The 21,086-nt window shown below is 35.4% G+C and overlaps 1 pseudogene across 1 annotated transcript in view; it reads right to left on the minus strand.

The window, feature by feature from the left end:
• The window catches only part of LOC308417712 (heat shock cognate 71 kDa protein-like), a 59,212-nt pseudogene that overhangs the window by 32,980 nt on the left and 5,146 nt on the right, over positions 1–21,086 (minus strand). The window contains exon 2 of the transcript in view: positions 18,244–18,323. The product of the transcript in view is annotated as a heat shock cognate 71 kDa protein-like (transcript). The remainder of the gene's footprint in view (positions 1–18,243; positions 18,324–21,086) is intronic.

The raw sequence follows: 21,086 nt of genomic DNA on the forward strand, positions 1-21,086 counted from the left end.
GAGTCGTCGGGTGTGAGCAGAAGTTCCAATGTTCTGTTTCTGTTTGCTGGATCAGGCACAGTTGCTCAGCCTCTATGAGCCGCCGTTCCGCCTGGCAGGTAGGCCAGGCTTCGCTCTGTGTCCGGAAGTAGCCTCCTTGTGGAATCAGAAGTTCTAATTTTCTGTTCCCAATGGCAGTTACTCAGCCTCTATGAGCTGCCTTTCCGCCTGGCAGGTAGACCAAGCTTCGCTCTGTGTCCAGAAGTCGCCTCCGAGTGGAATCAGAAGTTCGAATTTTCTGTTCCCAATCGCAGTTGCTCAGCCTCTACGAGCCTCCATTCCGCCTGGCAGGTAGGCCAGGCTCCGCTCTTGAAAAATGTTTTAATAACTGCTTTTAATGTAAAAATGTCTCATCTTTATGGATTATAAGATAAAATGTATTTTAGTTTGCTCCCAAATGATAAATTGATTTAATGCATTTCCAACAACATAACAACAGTAATAAAAGAATATAAGCCATATTCTGTTTGTAGGCTGGTTATGATATAAAATCTCATTACATAGTCTTCACTGGTGTAGAACTCTCTATGTAGACTAGGCTAGCCTTGAATTCAGAGAGATAGCCCCCTCACATCACCACATCAGTATTTTTAAACTTGATTTGATGATTTAAGAATCAATGAAAATCAAAATATAGAATAAAAAGAACACAGCTAATAAATGTATACCATCTGATTTAAAGATCTAATATGGAGAGAAATTAGGAATTTCAGTAAAACACAAATCCATAAAACAAAACAGTCAAAAAATGGAGCTAGAAATATAAAGTGGCTTCCCACAAGTATATTAAGACAAGGGGAGTAAAAGGAATGTAAATGGCTTTTTAATAAATGATGCCAGGCAGACTAAATATTTGACTGATAGAAGTGAATATTGTTCCTTACACTCTATAGAAAATATTTACTTTCATTCTGCAACTGTTAAGTTTTTACAGGAAAACATGGGAAATAATTGGACCTAGAGTAAGTAAATGTATCTTAGACACAAAGCACAAACCAAAGAGGGAACTCCATCAAAATCTAAAGCATTGGCTCTTCTAAGGGCACGATTTAGAAATCACAGCCAGCTAGCTGTACAATGCAAGGAAATGCTTACCGCTCAAAGATCGTGCAAAAGACATATTAAGGATGTACAAGGAATTTTTGGACCTTATAATTACTCAAACAATCTAATAAAAATGTGGGTAGAGATTTCACAGGCACTTGACAAAACATGTAGCCAGAACTTTAAGTAGAAAGCTTAGGCTTGTTTTTTATTGGGGCAACTAAAATTGAAACGAGGGGACATTATCACCCATCAGTTATACTTACTACAACTGAGGAGACCAATATTAACAAACAGGAAACGGAGCAGCTAGACCTCAACACAGCAACAGAACATAGAAAATGATACAAGGGCTTCGGGAATAAGCCTGGCAGTTTCTTATACAACTAAATATAATGATTATTATGTGATTCCTTTTCTTTCTTTCATTTTCCTTCTTTATTCCTTCATCTTCCCTCACCCCTCTTTTGCTGTGTTTTTTTCTTCTTTATTTCTAGTAACCCACACTTGGAAATATCAGACAAGAGAATAGATAAAAAAAAAAAAAAAAAAAAAAAAAAAAAAAAAAAAAAAAAAAAAACTGTGTTATAACCACACCAGGAACTACTACCACAGTTCAGAAATATAAGAAACTCTTGATAATCACTGCAGTGGGAATCTCCTAAACAATTAAGTCAAGTGAAACCTGACCAACGTTATTTTATATAAAATTCCATCTGGAGACTGATTGCTTAGGAGAAAAGGTGGGAGTGGGCACAGATTATACAAAAGCCTGAGGGATGTTTTGATGATGAATGCAACCCTATCACGACTGTGTTTCTGCAGGTGTTTGTATATGTGCCCAGACCATAACCCTGCCGTTAAAAATTTTTAACCCAGAAGTAAATTTTAATTATCTCTTTTTAATGGCATGCTCAGAAGCAATGAATATGTGCAGTCACCATAAAGAAAATAGAATCTCTGCAGTTAAGTGATCCTCCTGCCTCAGTATCCTAAGGACTGGAGCTACAGGTGCATGCCATTGAACTTGGCTACCTTTCTGAATTTTAATAGTTGATTATTGTTCATGTTGTTACCCATGTTCTGTTTTGCTTTGCTTTGCCAATTAATTTTTACCATCACCATAATTACATATTGACATGTTGCCAAGGCTGGTTACTGGGTAGGATTTAGATATGAATAGAGGTTATATGGATATCTCAGCTATCTTCCTTCGGCTTACTACTTAAGTCTAAGAGTCTCAGAATGGTAGAACTGCTGTTCGAAAAATAAAACAAAACAAACCAACCAAACAACAAACAAACAAAAAAAAAAAACCCCTACAATATATCTTTTAGAAAGGAATTTGGTGATAGTTTTAAGCATATTCATTATCATCCCAACATTACCATTGCTTTCATAAGTGTGACCTGTTTAATAAGTACTTGGTATCAGCCATTTCGCTTAATAACTTCAGGAGCCTGTCAGGCTGCTGGGTAAATGCTCAGTTTCCAGAGTGCTCTGTTCCCTCATCTGATCCTTGCCAGCAGCTACCTGGCAAGGCTTCCGCTAGATCCTAATGAGCCATATTTGCTTCAATTTTCCTGTTAAAACTAGATCCCACGAAGAAGTTCATACTCTCAGCCATTTTGGTATCATCGGTTTCATAATGAACAGCTCTAATTTGCCCTGCTCTTCTCTTCCCTGGGCATATTTATAAACATCTTTCTCTCGTACTCCATAATCCTTTCCAAATGAGGCACTCATTGCCCTTTTCCCCTGCCCATTTTTAAATGACATAGGATGATTTTGCTCCTTGGAATGTGAAGTGAAGATGCTCCTCTCTCAGCAGTGTGTTGTGCTGTCACATTGAATTCTTCGTGCAGTTGTTCTCCAAAGAGTGGAGGCACCGTTATCCTATCATCAGCATTTGAGCTCCACTTCTGCCTGAGAAAAAGATAACTGTAATATGTGTCCGGGTGGTCATGGTGGGGTTCTACTCTGATTGCGCATATGATTAATGCTTTACGCTGGGAGATGTAAGTATGAAGAAAGAGATTCTAGAAGATAACTCATTAAGAGAATTTTTTCTCATTTTATTTTTATTTCATTCACTTTGCATACATCTCACTGGCCCTACTCCCAGTCACCCCCTCCAATAAATCATTTCTCTTTCCTTGTCCTCTGAGAGGCTGAAGGCCCCATGGGTATCCCCCTATCCTGGCACACCAAGTCTCTGAACTTTACAGAGGGTGATGATCTTCCTGCCTACATTTCTGAAAGGAACTACCTGCTGGCCACCAGTATGCCACTTACCTGGTGTCCTTCTATTTTGAGTGTCTCTCTGTGTGTGAACTGCTGTCTAGCTGGCCAAGCCTCAGCTGCTATTTCACACAGCCTAGGACATTTGTTCTTTTTTCCCCATATATCTTTGGTGACTCAAAAGGCTCAGGGCATATCAGAAGTAAAAAGAAAGATTATCAATCAATCTTCCAAACTTCATACACTGATGTCAAAATTTTGTAGACATATTAACTAAGGCCCAGGACAACAAATATAACACAGAATTGTTCACAGAAAATCACTACGTGTACACAAAAAGTTATAAACTAGTGTTCCCATAAAATGAAAAATCCTAAACTAGTGTTAGGTTTATCTTCAACTAAAATGTGTATATAATTTAAAACTTAAGTTAAATCATGCATGTAATATAGGAAAAATCAGAACCAAGACAAAAAAGTGATGACCTCAAAGGAAAGAGAGACAATGTCAGGACTAGATGGACATGTTCTCTCTTCTTCTGCATTATCTGTAGGGATATGCAAGCAAAAAGCTACCAGACAACATGTAAAATTCTTTATTCCACATATCTATGATTTAAATACTACTGTTACCTAGAAGTAGATGGGGGCTAGTGAGATAGCTTGGTAGATAAAGGTACTGGCTACGAAGTTTGATGAACTGAGTCCTATCCCAAAGACCCACATGGTAGAAGGAAATAACCAACTCATAAAAGTACCTCTGACCACATGTTCATGGGTCATGCATCCCAAAACCACAGCACTATATTACATTGGCACACACACACTCACACACACACACACACACACACACACACACACACACTAAATGTGCTTTTACAGTGGTTTTAAAGTAGATATCCATGAGGAAAATGAGTCTTCCCTGTAGGTTCTCTCAATAGTTAAAGAAAAGGAACACATAGCAGATACATATCTGAGGCTTTACAAAGAGTCTATTTACCTCTTCAATTTTTCTCTAGTTCCTACAAAAGGCTCCATCCTTCTTCCTGTTCTCATTTCTTCCTTAAGCATGCACCTGTGTATTTACATGTTTCTGTGTCTATGTGTGTGTGTGTGTGTGTGCGCACGCGCACACTCACACACACACACACACACACACACACACACACACACACTAATTCATCTATAACTCATCTGCTGATGTCCAAGAAAAACCTGAAGTTTTCCTTCTTGCCTTTAGCTTGGAGTCTTTGTACGAGAAATTCTGACAGTGAACATTGCCTACCACTAGAGAGCAGCCCAAGCCAATGATTTCCTGGGCAAAACTGTGTAACAAGTTGTTTTCAAAAGAACCAGGTTCTCTTATTCTTCTCTTGTCTTTCTCTGGGCAAGACACTACTAGTCCCCTTCACAAGGAATACTTTCTGTACCTGTTCTGATGTCAGGGGAAGGCTGAATATCAGGCCAGTTCTGCCAGAGATGTCATAGTCAAAAACATCCATTCTTGAGGTCTCCATGTTTTAAACCATTAGCACAAGCATTGACTTATGTCAATCATAAAGTATTGGAAGTCGGGAGAAGGTTGTGGTTAAAAGAAAGAACTACTTGCATTCATGGGGAAAAGCATTAGATGCTTACTGACTCTTCCCAAGCTTTTTCTACTGAGACCAAAGGCAGCCAGGCAAACCTAAGCAGGGTCCTATGCACGCCTTTAGACATGACTTAGCCCTATGGACACTGATTTTTTTCTAACATTTGTGAAGACAGTAATTTTGTCTCATATGAACTGATTGTTAAGCTCCAATAGGCCAGTATCTATATTATTTAATTTACTTTAATGAACACTGAAAAGAATTATTGCTGATTGGAATGACACTCCACAGGAAGAGCTCTTGTGTCTACTGCACAGGGATATGGAGATGAGGAGAGGAAGAGAGCTTTTGGAAACCGATGTAGAAGAGTCTCCTTCAATTTAGATGCAATTTAAGATGACATTTAGTACTGTCTCTGTCTCTTGCCTCCAGTGTAACCTCAGGCAAATGACTCAAATTTACCCTCAATCTTGGTTCCCTCTTTTTTTTTTTTTTTTTTTTTTTTTTTTTTTTTTTTTTTTTTTTTTTTTTTTGCATGATACAAGCCATAAATGTTCTCATCAGACAGAACTGAGGATTAAATGTAACAACATGGGGAAAGTGTTTAATAAAGATTGGCTGTCACTGTTCAAATGGTCCACTGCGATCCAGCATCCCTACTGACTTCTTCTTGCCTTATTCATCTTGTCATTTTATTTCCATTTATCCAATTTCAATTTTAATTTTGTTAAATATTCATTATACATGTTTTATGTTCCAGGTATAATAGAATTCAGCACCTCAAGAGGATAGTGTAGCTTACGAAAGAGAAAAGCTGTCAGAATGAATACAGAGAAAATATATTTCACATTTCCCTTTAAAGGCAAACACATAAGGCAACCTTTGTTTATTGTCAGAATTGTTTTCAGGAGTATCTTGGAAATACATATCATATATGATTTTGACTCTTTTTATCCAGTATTGTCTGAGGCCTAAAATGACTTTCTACAGTCACTTTTGATATTGCATCATTAATAACCTATGTGAACACCAAGTGATATGGACCACACCCCAGCTGTGATGGAGAATTCTTAACTTGATTAACGTAATTTTCTGAAACATTCAGGCTTTTTTGCTGTTGCTACTTGAGAAGTATAGAAAACACAATGGCCCCTCAGCCAAGAAGTTGGAGTTGGATTCATGCAAATGATTGGCAGAGTCAGATGACTTTTAGGTTTACTGAAGTTCAGTGTGCATGTGGTTGGAGCACAGAGAGGTTGCTAATAGGTATTAATGGGAAGATCCATAGACAATAATGTTGAACTCAAATGATGAATGGGATTTTATCAACATTGAGGGTGTGGAAGAGAAAAGGTCTACATAAGAGTGTAATAAAGCACAGAGAGAAAGAAAAAGAAAGCTATGAATTAATTCCTGGGCACCTTGGTTTCCTTAAGATGTTCTTTTGAAAAACTCTTGAGCTGAGGAGTCATGAGCCTATGGGAACTTCTCAAAGTTGCACATTCAGTAAGCAAGGAAATCATAATTTTAACTAGCAGAGTTCCAACATACATGTTCTCTATGCCACATTGCCAGAAGTATAAACTTATAATTATGGAAAAGAATATATTGAAAGAAAAAGAAAAAAAAAACATGTATTGTCTTTTTTCAGAGACAATAAAAATGTCAACATAGATTTCTTTTTCATTAAAATGGGTGTGATAAATATTAAAAATGTCATAACAAACTGCTTTTGGTCTTCTTGGTTGTTAGGATGTACTTGTATGACAGCACTGATAATTTTAAATCAACCAACAATAACTGACAAAAAAAGTTACCAAAATGGTAATTACAAGTCAATCAGATAAAAAGGTTCAGGCTAGCTAGAAAATGTGTGCTGAAATGGAGAGGAAGCTGGAGGTGGCGAGAGAACCTGGTCATTATGGCCATAGCATGTGGCCAGCTGTACCCATCTTGGGAAGCTGGAACTTGTCTGTTTGAAATTGGGATATATCTTTCCCATGCTATTCTTCAATTAAACCAAGCTCCTGAATTCTGAATTCTAGCCACTTCCATAAGTACCTACAAAGATCTGTTCTTGAAGCATCAACAGAAATGTCTATCATCAAACCCTATTAACCCTTCTAGCTGGGGTTCAAACCTCACTCACTTTATTATGGGGTATTGGTTTGTATCTGTCTTCTTTGTTTATTTGTTCTGTGTTATATAGAGAGGTTCAAACTCTCTATCTTCCTATCTCATGTTCTTGAGTGCTATGGTTGTAGTTGTGTTTCACTATGCCTTGCTATTATGCTATTTATTGATAGTGCAATCTTTCTTATTAGACACAGTATTAATTGTATGATCAAATACCTGGGAAAAACAACTAAAGAGGAGATAGGATCATTGTTCTTATAGTTTGAGTATATAATAAATCACAGCTGGAGAAGGATTGTGGCATGAGTTTTTAGCTACTCTGTTTTATGCTTCTGGTGGGTTGCACGTCAATCCACCTGCCAGGGAATCCTTGGATCCACCAATGAAACACACACACACACACACGCACACACACACACACACACACATTAGCTTATTAAGATGCCATCGAGCTCAATCACTGGACACTTTTAATCTTCTGCCTACCACCCTAAGTCCAATTGGGAAAGTGGCCATTGGCCACTTACCTGGAGTCACACATGGCTGGTTGGCTTTATCTACTGCAGCTCCTATGTCTATCCATATCTCTCCCCCTAGTCATGGTAATTCCTTTTCTCCTCCCTTCTGAGTCCTAGACTGTGCAATTCTAAGGGTCCTGCCCCATCTCCTTTTGTCCAACCATTAGTCACTGGGATCTTTATTTATTGATCAAAAGCACATTGGGATCAAAGACCTTCAGCATTTGGACATGGGGATTCCCAGTTAAATCAAAGCATTTGAACAAATATCCAACACCTCACCTTTTTAGTCCAAATTAAAAAACAAACAAACAAACACACACCAAAAAAACCCTAGTCTCTCAGACATAAACTGAGTACAACCACAACAATTATGTCAATCACAGAGTATGATATATAATCCATACCTAGTCCATCATATTTGTCAACTAGACAAACTATTCTCCCAGCATTCCTAACTTAAAGATTTTATAATTCTATACCTAAATTATGTTTGATTTTAGCCTGTAGCACCATCCGGAAACCATGTTTTCAACTCTATGCCATATCTTTCAATGCTAAATAATTCATGTTTGCTTATGAGACTATATCTAGTCTTCAACTCTGTCAGAAATTCAAGAGTGAATCAAATATTACCTGAATATATAGGAAGCATAAAACAATAGCTTCTAAAACTTAAACAATTGTAGAGACAGCTGACTCCTTGGACAGTCCCCTACTTTCTTATAACACTGGAGCATCTGTCTTCAGCCTTTTGGCTCAGAGACACCTGGCAGAACCAGGAATGAAGTAGGAACATGATGGACTAGCTTACCCTGTCATGGTTGAGCTTAGGAGTCGACTCTCCTGAATTGTGTGTTCGTTCCTGAACAGTATTTTTTTTTCTAAAGATGGATAGGGCAATTTCTACCACAATATGCCACCTCTCCTGGAAGTAAAGACGCTCAGTTCTTCCTTGAAGAAGAATGGGGAAGCTGTCTGGAGCAGACATGTCTCATTGTCAAATAACGAAGTATCAAATGTCACATTCTGTGAATTTCTGATGATTTTGAAGGCCATCATAGCTATATAAGTAGTATATATATATATATATATATATATATATATATATATATATATATATATATATATATGTTAAACCTTAGCTACTCTTAGCCATTTCTATTTGAGTACATTTAAAGCACTTTATTAAGATTAAATTAGAATCTAACGTAACCATGAGCTTACTAACATAACCATAAGCTTACCCTTAGCTTGTGTTACTAACAGTTTGTAATAGTAATAGCTGCAGCTATTCAAAGGACTGGGTCAAATCCTTGTACTCATAAATGAATTGCATAAATACAATGCCCATCTAAGAGTAACTATTAATTTCAAACTTTGTATCAATACACAAAATTGTTCCAATAAAAATCTTAATTTTATATCAATATATAAATTGTGTAACAATGTAAGAAAATTTAACTTAAATTTTGCATCAATTACAAAGATTTCTATCAATCTAAATTTATGGCTACAGAATGTTTTGTTGAAGAATAAGATTTAGTAATCCATTCCATCTATTTCCTTCATGTTCAAAATTATGACCATTTCCAAATTATCCCTTAAAATAAAAGCCTATCTATAATTTGTAAAATAACCATACCAGATACCCACAACCAGGGAACAGAGCTATTGGATCCCCATGGCTTCTTCTTGCAGAATAGGGGCAACACAAATTTTTAAAGGGTACAGAGGGGTAGGAAAATTAGAAAAGCTGGTTTAGAAATTAATAAAGCTAATTTAGCATCTGTTATCAAGTCTCTGTATGTTTAGAAGGCTCAGTACTTGACTTATGTTCTGACTGGATCCACGTTGCAGTAAATATTAAAAGGATAGCTTATCTTTTCCCTTCCCCACCTCCGGGGGGGGGGGGGGAGTTCTCACTCTACAGATGCTGCTCTAGTGTGGAGCCAAGCACAGGAACTCTTACTCAGTCCACAAGCTGCTCTCTCCACAAGGTTTCCTTTCCAGGCTGTTCACTCTGCCTGCCCAGTTGCTTCTATCACAGGTGGATACAACACCCCCCCCGCACCCCCCTACCGAGGGGGGTTCTTTTACTCCATCACCTGACATAAACATGACTCCAAAGCCCAGTAGTCTTTCAAGCAGGTTTATAGATTACATTCTCAATTCACAAACGTTCTGCATGATAAGATTACATCCAATGGACAAAGATACAAACTGCCTTTCTATATGAGATAAAAAAGACCTATAGAATCCCATAAAATATTCATATCTACCTATTGTCAATTAAGTCCACGTGGATCTAGATCCTCCTTCTCCAGCTCCATCTTGACTCTTCCCAGAATCTCTTCCTTCTCCCCTCCTCTTCTGTTTTCTTAACCTTTTCCCCACCTACCTCTCTACTGTCTAATCATTTATCACCTTAACATCAACCCACAGATCTATCTGAAAGGTTGGATGAGGCAAGATCATCTGGAATCAGTAGCGATGTTTGAAGCTGTTTGGGAAGCAAGCTGTTAGACAGTACCAGTTTAGCATCTGTGGAGCTGAATCTTGCCAAAACTGTACATTCTGTAATATATGAATCTAACAACCACAATTTTAGTACCATTAAGATATTCATATGGATTGTGCAAAGTGTATCAGATCAGTTAAGGATGAAATTTTGTTCCTTGTTTGAGCAGGTGAGTGACAACTGTCTTTTTTATGACTTAATTGTATCAAGAACCAATTATAATAAAATTTCATCCATGCCATATGAAGGAGGAGATGAAGAATCTTAAGGATTCCATAACCAAGAATATTTATTGTGTTGTTTTAACTGACTTTTTGGCTAGAGACATTTTTTACGACTAAGCCAATTTCTGGGTTGTTTCCAGGTCAAGGAATCAGCAGATCAAGTTACCACTCCTTTTTGATTTTCTCGAAATTGTTTGAGACTTTCAGGGGGTCTTTGTCTGTCATTTCTGATGTGTATTATCCTAGATGGAGTCCAAAGCCTTTTCTCCATTTTGGTCAACACAAATACAGAGCCTCTCTTCCAAAATAGCATGTCCAGTAACTGGAAAGCATTAAAGACACAGCTTGACCTCTCTCTTGGAGGAATTTTAATATAACCACCAAACTCATAACCACCCACATTTTGATAATTAAAACAAGTCAAAGCAACTAAAGCAATCTAAATAAATATTAATCATTGAGACAGTGCTTCTCACCATCTTCGGTTTTTGAACTATGGATTGAAAGCTTCAATAAGCATACATCTCTGTATTTAACTTTAATAAGTTCTCCTTACTTACTGTATAAGCCTATTTTCAGAGTCTATTTCTGTCATGCCAGGCTAGGTAATCCCAGAAATCCCATGCATACCCATTTGAGAATTTGCCCTGGTGAATTTTAAATTTTTTTAAGCATTTTTTCATAGACTCTCCCTAACTTCTCCCTCCTGTGGAGCTTAATATCTCTGAATATTTAAGAACAGTTAAAAAATTACCATTATACACTCTTCTAGCCTTAAAAAGAATTAAATCAAATATATAAATCTCTGTCCATTGATTGTTGCTTGTTGGAGACAGAAGTCTTTCTTTGTCTGCTTCTCATTGCCTCACTCCTAGCACTAGGTCAGGGAGCCAGTCAGCCTCTTTGCATAGCTGAGGTTTTTTTCTCTGGTGGCAGCTGGGTTCCTTTGTTCTAGTGGAATCACGTGACTCAGCTCTGCTCACCGAGAAACCAGTTGCATCCAGTTTAGCTACTCTGCTTTCTGCTTGAGGGGTGGGGGGTTGCATTTCCAGCTACCTGCTCAGGAAATGTTGGATCCATGAAAGAAACACAAACACACACACACACACACCCCACACACACACACACACTTTAGCTTATTTTATTATGCTCTCTAGCTAAACTGCAGGGCACTTCTAATCCTTCTCTTTCTAATCCTCCTCCTCTCGCTACTACCCTAGGCCCAATTAAGAAGTAGCCAATGGCCACTTCTCTGAAATTCCATGTGGCTGGTTGGATCTATTTTCTGAAGGTCCTATATTCATCCATATCTCTCCCCGTAGTCATGATGATTCTTTTCTCCTCCCTGTAGTCCTAGCCACTGCAACTCTAAAGGTCCCCCCTCTGTCTCCCTTTGTCCACCCATTGGCTGCTGGCATCTTTATTGATAGATCGAAAACCAATTGGGGATGAGTATCCTAAGCATTTGGACAAGTAGATTCCTGGTTAAATCAAAGCAATAGAACGAATCTCCAACAAAAGATGACAACAACTCCATGGTGGAGCCCAACACATTAAACCTGCAGGTAGAAAGGAGACTGAGGTAGGTGCTGGTGTTCCGCTGGTTTTCTTGTTCTTATTCATTCAGAATTTAACACATAGAGTGATGCAGACCATATTTAAGCTGTCTTTTCACTTCAATGAACTCAATCTAAAAACTACACACATAGATATACCAATAGGCTTATCTCCCAGGTAACAAGATCCCATCGAGTTGATAATCAATACTAACCAGCATGAATAGTAAGTTTCTAAAGTTATATTAAGTTGGATTCATTATTTTATGTACTGATCCTCCTTTATACATAGTAATCACTCAAAATACTTATTTAGAGGTGTGTGTGTGTGTGTGTGTGTGTGTGTGTGTGTGTGTGTGTGTTTGTTTATTGCTGTTGTTTAGATTGAGGGATTTTTCTAAAATCAAATATCAGAGATATATAAATTACTTTTGATTTATTATTTTGTAGGTGCTTTCTTCCAATAGTCATTCCATTATCACTGTGGGAATGATTCATAGACAGTACCACATCCTAGGTATATTTGCAACAATAGTGAATCAGGATATTTATCTCATTTGGATTTCCAAAAAGGAAACTGACATTAAAAGATGAGAATTCTGCCTACACTTTACTCTTTATTGCTATTGGTACAAAGGTGATCATAGCTTTTGTTAAAGCCAACTAATAAAACTTTTTGGCAATAAGGCTTTATAATTTCAGGATTGAAAATATTTAAAAGTGACATTTAAAGTCCACCAAAAATGAGAAAAAAACACAAGACACAATTTGGTGAGAATGTGAATAAATAATATCAAGGAAAACAAAAACCCAAGCTCATGTGTGAGGCTGAAAGTCAAGACCCTGGGTCTATGGTCAAAGCAGTCTGGCTTAAACAGGATGATGTAACTTTTGCCAAATCCTAGTGACTGCAAGCACTTAGTGAGAGCCAACAGGTGAAATGATTCTCCTACTGGAAGCCACAAAGGGATGCTTCTTAATCTTAAGAAGGGGGTATTTGCAGAAATTGGTTCTCCCTGGAGCAATAGCCATTTAATGGGCTTAACTTGGAGATAATTTTAACTTACAGGAAAATCATTTAACTGAAAATACGTTTATTCTTATTCCTCAATTGATAGCATTTTTATGATTTGATTTATGATTTCTGTTATATATGTTTATTATTTATTATTATTACTGTTTAGAAACCATTTGAAAAAATGCAGTAATCATGTAGAGTCACTCTCAAATGTATATGCATGTCCTAAACACAGTAGAATTATTTAAAGGAAAGTAGCACCGATGTAACAGTGCTGTAAAATTAACAAAGCTTAAAAAAACCTTTTTTATAGAAAACCAAGGTGTTTTATAGAATGTGCCCAAATTTATGTAATTTTTGTTTCACCCAAATAAATCTTTTTGATTTCTTCCCATCTTTCTTCTGTCTCTTTTTTAATCACATAAGTGCTCTTGAACACCTCTAATTTGTTATTTTAGAGGTATCCTTCAGGTTTTGGATGCCAAAGTGGGTCTCATGATTATATTTGGGCTCATTTTATCCTCTTATCAGTAATGTTATAGAATCACCTTGTGTTGTGGAAAACAAGTTCTTAACAAACACTGCTGTGATTTGTGTCTTTTGGATCACTAAATGCTGCTATATCTACTGTCTGACACTGTTCTTATAAGACATTGTTCATCTACAACCAGTTTTACATAAATTTTATTGCCAGCATTGTTGTTGAAGTTTCTCCAAATATATGATAAATTAGTTAATATTTTATTATGTTACTGAATCTCTACTTATGTTTTTAATTTATCTATGCTCAATAATGTATTTTTCAGCTCTGCAATTGTGCTGTCTGTCCTGCTGAAGATCCTCTTCAGAAATTTGCTTTATTATTACATCTCCTATATCTCTCCTCTTGATGTTTATATTTCCCTCAGTTTGTATGGGCCTTTTGCACATAATGTCTATTTAATCATCATTTCCTGCTATCATTTTGGTATCTGCTTACATTAAATTAATTTCTTCTAATTACTATCTATTTTCCTGATTCTTGTCATTTGGATGCATTTACATATTTCATTGAGAGAGTCTCAGCAAAGGAAATTGAGAAAATGTTTACAGAAGAATTAGGAATATGAATAGTTCCGAGTTAGGGACTGGTACACAGAGCATAGCACGAAAATCCAGCACTGAGATGTCAGGGATTATTCTTAAGAGGAGAGAAATGACATAACAGAAAAAAAACTAATGTTTGTCAATCTTATTCTTGTAGTGTGAGCTTGTCTAAAATATGATGTGGGTGGGGATTAACTTATGCTTGTCGTGCAGGAACAGAAATATGTTATCCTGTTGCCAGTATCTCTGATTGTTATTGCCCCTGCCAATTAGTATATATTAAAATGTTGAATTTGGCTTAAAGGGTCAACATACAAATATAAATATACACAGAGAAATATAGAAAATTGACTGAGCTTCTAAATAAGTGATTGAGATTTAATATTTGAAGCACTCAGAATTCCTTCACATACTATTTTGAATGTGAATCAAAATCCAGAGACTCAAATTGACATAATCACAAAGTTCATAGTCAAGTGTGGAATTAACACTCTTCCTCCCAGGAGCTAGAATACAATGATGACAAAACTTATATGTATAGTTAATTTGAGTAAGATTAATATAACAAATATTTTAATATCATTCTGTATATAACAAAAAATATTTTAAGTACTTATAAAATATTTATGAAAATAACCAGTAATGAAGTCTAATATACTCCAAGAAAACTGATATTATGGATTGTTTTTCTGGGTAAAATTTGATTATTTAATAAGAAAAATAACATCTCCCAGAAGCAAATATGCAGAGCTTATGAATTTTTAAGTGCACTACCAACCTGAACATCAACTGCAAGTTAAGCACACACCATCGTCTCTCTACCCATTGCCTTCCTTTCTACCAGTGTAATTAATAAACCTGACAATTGTGAGACTGGGCTTCAGCTATGGTTCGTATTACAACACAAGCTTCAGAAATCAAAGGGTTGTGTTGAAACATTGAGAAATGGTGCATTTGTTAATTTTTTTGAATCAAAGGTTTTTTTTTTTGTTTTTTTTTTTTTGTAAGAAACAAGAGTGCTTCTGAGAAATGTGGTAAAAATAAAAGAGTCCTTTGTATATTAATAAAATATAATAAAAGATTCTTAATGCAGTTTTACTATTTTGGAAAATGAATGCTTTAAATTACATATTGTGGTACATTTTAATATTTAGTATTGCAAGAGGAGCTTTTAACAGCGAGTTTCAGGGATTATTTTTCTCTTCCTCTTCTTAACCACATTTGGTTAATAGTTGCATTTTACCCACAAAATACTTTAAGTTTCCAAACTCCCAGTCAACAAAACATCCAATTGTCTTGTTGTTGTTATTATTACTGTTATTATTACTATCATCATCAATTATTTTTAAAAACATTGCTTTGATGATACTGATAAAAATTTATGAAGGCTCTTTCTGGAGTCTTTCTTGTTAGAAAGCTTGCTAGTTTGATAGATAATTTATCAATAAGAAGATGAGACAAAGTCCTGTGACTGAAAAGTTGTTTAGAGATTAAAGAACGTGTCATAACTGTGAGTTAATAAGTTTCAAGTACAGGATCCTAAAAGTATCTTAACTTTCTTTCTGATTTTATTGGATATATTTTATTTACATTTCAAATGTTATCCCCTTTCCGGGATTCCCCTCCATATTCCCTATCCCATCACCCTTAGCCCTGCTTCTATGAGGGTGTTCACCTCTCCAATCTGACATTCCCTACACTGCAGTATCAAGCCTTGTCAGGACCAAGGGCTTCTCCTCCCATTGACTTTCTCAAGCTGTGCACTCAGAAGAGTGACTCATGATGAACCTCTGATTTGAAAAAGAAAAAAGCCGAGCTTGTGTACTCTAAGTAGAGAAAAACATAGTTGAGGTACTAACAAGATTAAAGGGTGATAATACATGCACCTCATTTTTCAGATTTACTAGGCAGGAAAGAAACTTTCCTTTGAGTAAGAGTAAAAGTAATGGGAGACTCTGAATAGGTAGCCATGAAGGCTTTTCAGGTCAGCATCCCCATAAAGCACAATGAACATGTAAAATTAGACATCACCAATCCACATTTTCTTTGCTAATTGGTAAATAGGTGAATGAGAAGAATCACAATTTTGAGTGTTGAATTTTTTTATCTGAAATACAAAGGAGTAAAATGCTAAAGATTTCTCCTAAGATTTAGGTGCTAGGGCTATAGTGTGGAAGAAAGATGGATAATACAAACTTGTAAAATCAAAAGAGTTAAAACCTGATAAGTTTTACATGTACTTTGTGCTCATTGTAACTAGTAAGATCTTAATGCACACTATTAAACCTTTAAAAAAACCAAGTACTGACAAAAATGTATTTGCATACTTTTATGCAAAAATGCATAAAATTTGTACATTTATCTTTGTTTTTTAAAATAAAGTTGTTCAATTAAAAAAAAGAAAAGAAAAAAGAATTGAAATTAAAAAACGAAACCTAATAAGTAACAACCCAACAACAAAAGCAAGGTGAGATAGTACAATGGGTCAGGTTTTCTTCTAGTATTTGCTGAAGACCCAGGTTTGGAATCGCAAAACCTATGGCTAAATGCCAGATATGTCCTCACATACCTGTAATTCCAGCACTGTGTGATGGAAGAAGATTGACTGACCGCAAGGGTTTACTGACCAATGACAAACAAGCCTCATCTCAAAAACTATAGTCTCCCTCCCCACCACACACACACACACACACACACACACATTTCATATATCACAAACTACAAAATATGAGAGAAAAGTCTATAGTAAGCACAGTAGAGAATTACTTCAGCACAGTAACCTTTATTAGATTAACTTTGGGGCCTATTTCTTCAATTAGTCTTGTTGTTGTTTGGTTGGTTGGTTTTGGTTTTGGTTTGATATTCAAAGTCATTATATCCAGTTGAGGTATTTGGTGCAGTGATGTTCTTCTCAAGTTAATTTCTCAAAGAAACTATTTCTTAATTTCTAAGAAACTCATTCTAGACCAACTTCCACTTACAGAATTCCTATAGAGTAGTATATTTTACACAGACCATTGGAAATTCAAAGAGTTCAAATAAAGTTTCTCATAAAGAATACTGAAATGTGCCTGTAAAAGAAACTCCCCTGAAAGACTGCATTATTAAATGCTTTCTACATTATGTATTGTTTAGCAAACATTTAAGTACTTTGTTTTATATCAAGGTTTTTCAGGAAGATATAAATGTGAAAATACCGACTGCTAAAATATAACAAATGAGAACAGTCTTTCTTGAGGATAATACAAACATTCCTAAAAAGCCTTTAGAATCTGAAAGTAATTTTAATATTTTAATTTAAATTAGAATTTTGAAGAAAAAGTGAAGTGTAAAATATTTACATAAATACAAATGTAACTAACTGACCATTATCAAAATCATAACTAGTAAAATTGATTGAACACAATGACTCTGGGATATAAACACAGATTTGGGAAGTGATAAAACTAAGGTTTAAAATAAAGAAATGATCATAAATATATGTGTAGTTTAGATTTCTCTGAAAATAGAACCTAAATATAGAATTATGCAAGAATAATCAGAGAGAGAAAGACTGGGAAATAAAATGGGGCACATAGAATACCAGGATGCTTTATGCAACTGGCATTCATCCTTTTTAGAATCTCCAGATCTACTCAATACCTTCTGAAGTGCTAGAAACTAGAATAGTTACCCATGAAGTCTGAGACTTATTGGATGGTCATTTTCCCTGGTGGAAAAAAAAATCTATCTGCTTTTGCTATGCATTTCCATTGACAGTCAGCAAAAAGGCACATGCTGTCTTTAAAGGTTTCTATCACCATGAGCTGAAGAAAGGACCACCAGAGCACCAAAAGAGGTTTTTCTACAGAAGACCTTCCTTATCAAAATTTAGAGCATGGTTTGTTCAGTTAAAATGCTTTAAATAAAGAGTCTGATTATTTACATAAATAACTATTAGCTCTATTCCTTTAGAGAGCCATGGCTAATGTATGAGCTTTCACAGTTGGAGTGAATTACATTTTCAGCTTTTCTGGTTTTCCAGGTTGCTTGAATATAACACATTGTAAGTTCTTTAGGCATCAAGTTGTATGTTCCAATTCCCCTAATACATTTATATATGTATTATATATGTATCTGTATCCTAGTAATCTTTTTTCACCAGAGAACACTGGATTAAAGTATTTCTTTAAAAAATCAACAGAGCTGACAAACCTTCTGGTAAACAAGAAAAAATGCAAGGACATGCATTAACAAACTCAACATGAATGAGGCAGCATCACTACCAACCTTACAGTTATTAAGAAGATTTCAAAGAATGCCACGAAAGCTACTTCTCTGAAATAAACATAGATAAAAATCACAGAGTCCTAAAAAGATAAGACAACCACAAACGAAGCAATGAAATCCAGAAAAATCTACATAAGCACAAAACAATCACCAAAGGATATGAATAAGCAACTTGAAACTCCATTGGGCCCAGAAGAAAGCTCTGTGGTAAAATCAGTGAAAGTGCTTGTCATACAAATCTGAGAATCTGAGTTCTATCTATGGAACCACAAGTAGAAACAGAGGACAACTCCCCAAAGTTGTTTTTTAAATTAAACATATGTACATGTGCAATCTTATACCCACATATAATTGAAAACAAACAAACAAACAAAAATTCTCACAAAGGAAAACTCCAGATAGCTTTGGTGATTTATAACAAGTGTTTTGGAAAGAGATATTTCTGAAAATAGAGGAAAATATAATTTCCAACTCATTCTATGGGGCAAGTATTTTTATATGCCTACAAAAACTCTGCAGTTTGAATTCATATCCCTTATGACCAAAATCACAAAAGTCTTTTAAAATTAGAAAATTGAGTCCAATAACATTATTCTATGTAATGAGGTAGAATATACCTTTATACAAAAGATTAGTATAGTTTCAAAAATCAGTATTAATAGCATAAAAAAGAATTATTTCTAAAGAGGTCAACATGTATATGACAAAGTCCAAATACCTTCATAATAAATGTCTTCAACAAAGTAATAATAGATACCTATAAAATACCTAATTAATACTAACCTAGTAAATACCTTAGGGGTTCTGGAATATCCAACTGCTGCCTGAAAAGGAAAAACTTGTTTAGATAAAGGAAATGCTCTAAATCAGTACAGTTATGGCTGCACTTTTTAATCATACACAAGAGCTTAGAGAATGACATACTTTTACTATTTGCCTCATTGTTATGTCAATATAACTTTATACAACTGTAAAATCAAAAAAACTGTAAAATCAATAACCATCATTGTGCAAGTGGAGGTGAGGATGTTGATTAAAGGAAATTTAATATTATCTTGGTAATTTACTAATATTTTAGTAATTGTTATAGCTAATTATTTTTACTTATATATGTTTAAAATATAATAAAATCTGTATTTATACAACCTGATAAGATGGAACAAACAATACTGAGTTGAGGAGACTAAAACACCTGTTTAGTTGCTCACACAGTCTTTTCTGGTCTCCTTTAAGACACAAACTTCCTGAATCTTCTGTGTTCCTTACAGATATTCCCTTGAGTGATTATGGCATTTGATCACAACATTTGGAGAACAAAAATCTCTGTTGCAGAGATGAAGTTCACAATCTAAGGTGACCAAAATGGAAAGGGGTAAAGTTGAGGACAAAGTTTGAATTTCCAGTGTTCTGTCAATTATGCTGTAATGCCCTTTGGGTGCCAAACCCTGGTCAAGGTTGAACCCAAGCCAAATTACGCAGTAGATGAAAATTCTCTGTATCATTGCCCCAGTCCTTAATTGCCCTCATGGGAAATCTTTCCCCTCACCTGACCTCTTTGACATTTTAGCCCAACTTTATATCATTGTCCCTCAAATATACACATGCTTTTTAATACTCCTTAAGGGCCATCCTTCCCTCATTTTACCCTGTCCTTCATTTCTATTTTATTGTACCTTCCGTAGATGACTAGGACCCCTCTCTCTAAAATCTGGTTAAAAATAGCTTTAGAACTTTTTTCTATTTATGCGTGCTTGTATAGGTGTTCACGTTTATTTTTGTCAGTGTGAGTGTAGGTTATCCCATTTGTGAGTTTCTGTAATCATAGAATAGTGTTGAGACCCTAAAAACTGGAGTTATGAATATTCTTGAGCTGCCTAATGTGGCTGCTGAGATTTGTGATTGAGAAGTAAGTGTTCTTAACTGCTAAACCATCTCTCTGGACCTTTAGTTATAAATATTTAATAAAATATTTACATTAAAGGGTTACTAATATATTACTAATTTTATGCGGGACATTAACCATTTATAATAGAACGTAATAGAACTGGATAGCCTTCTGATAAATGTTTCAGATTGTAGAATGTTGATAGGGAGAAGAAGGTAAAGGAAGAAAGAACCTTTTATAGCTTTTCATAGTGCAATTTATTAGGCCAACTTTTTGGTCCAAGATATCATGAATAAATACTGAGGAAGATAAATAATCTCCAGGACAATAAGTCTAGTTTCCAGTTATTCATAGCCCAAGGTAATTCTTCAATAAATAATAAAGAAAGAAGAATTATAGTAAGTTAGATATAAATTCAGTTAGCATAGGCTTCATCTGGCAACAATGGTATAAGGTGTTTGAGAATTTGTCTATGCAGACAATTTCCTATCTTATAATATGGGAGCCAAAGGTCATTCTTACATTCCACTGTGTCTCAGTGAATAAGAACAGTTTTGAGTACTTGCTGCTCTTGCAAAGGAACTGAGTTTGATTCTCGGCACCTACATGATAGCTCATGATTATCTATAACTCCTGTTTTAGTTCTGACTCCTCTTTCTGACCTTTGCTGGAATTTGATATGCAAATGGTATACACTAATACATACATACACAGATACATATTATATAATACATACACATACATAATACATACATACAGACAGATAAAACATGCACACATATAAATATAAGTAGGTAACTATAGTATTGTGTATTTGATTTAAAGTGGATATTTTTTCATAGAAATCTCTCCACCAGACTGTTATTTAAATGCTTTTCAATTACTTAATTAGGGTCATTGGGTTGCTTATACATAGATATTCAAAGTAATGTGTTAAATTATATAAGATGGTTAGAAT

This window comes from Micromys minutus (genome assembly GCF_963924665.1).
Source record: "Micromys minutus genome assembly, chromosome: 1".
Classification (NCBI taxonomy): Eukaryota; Metazoa; Chordata; class Mammalia; order Rodentia; family Muridae; genus Micromys; species Micromys minutus.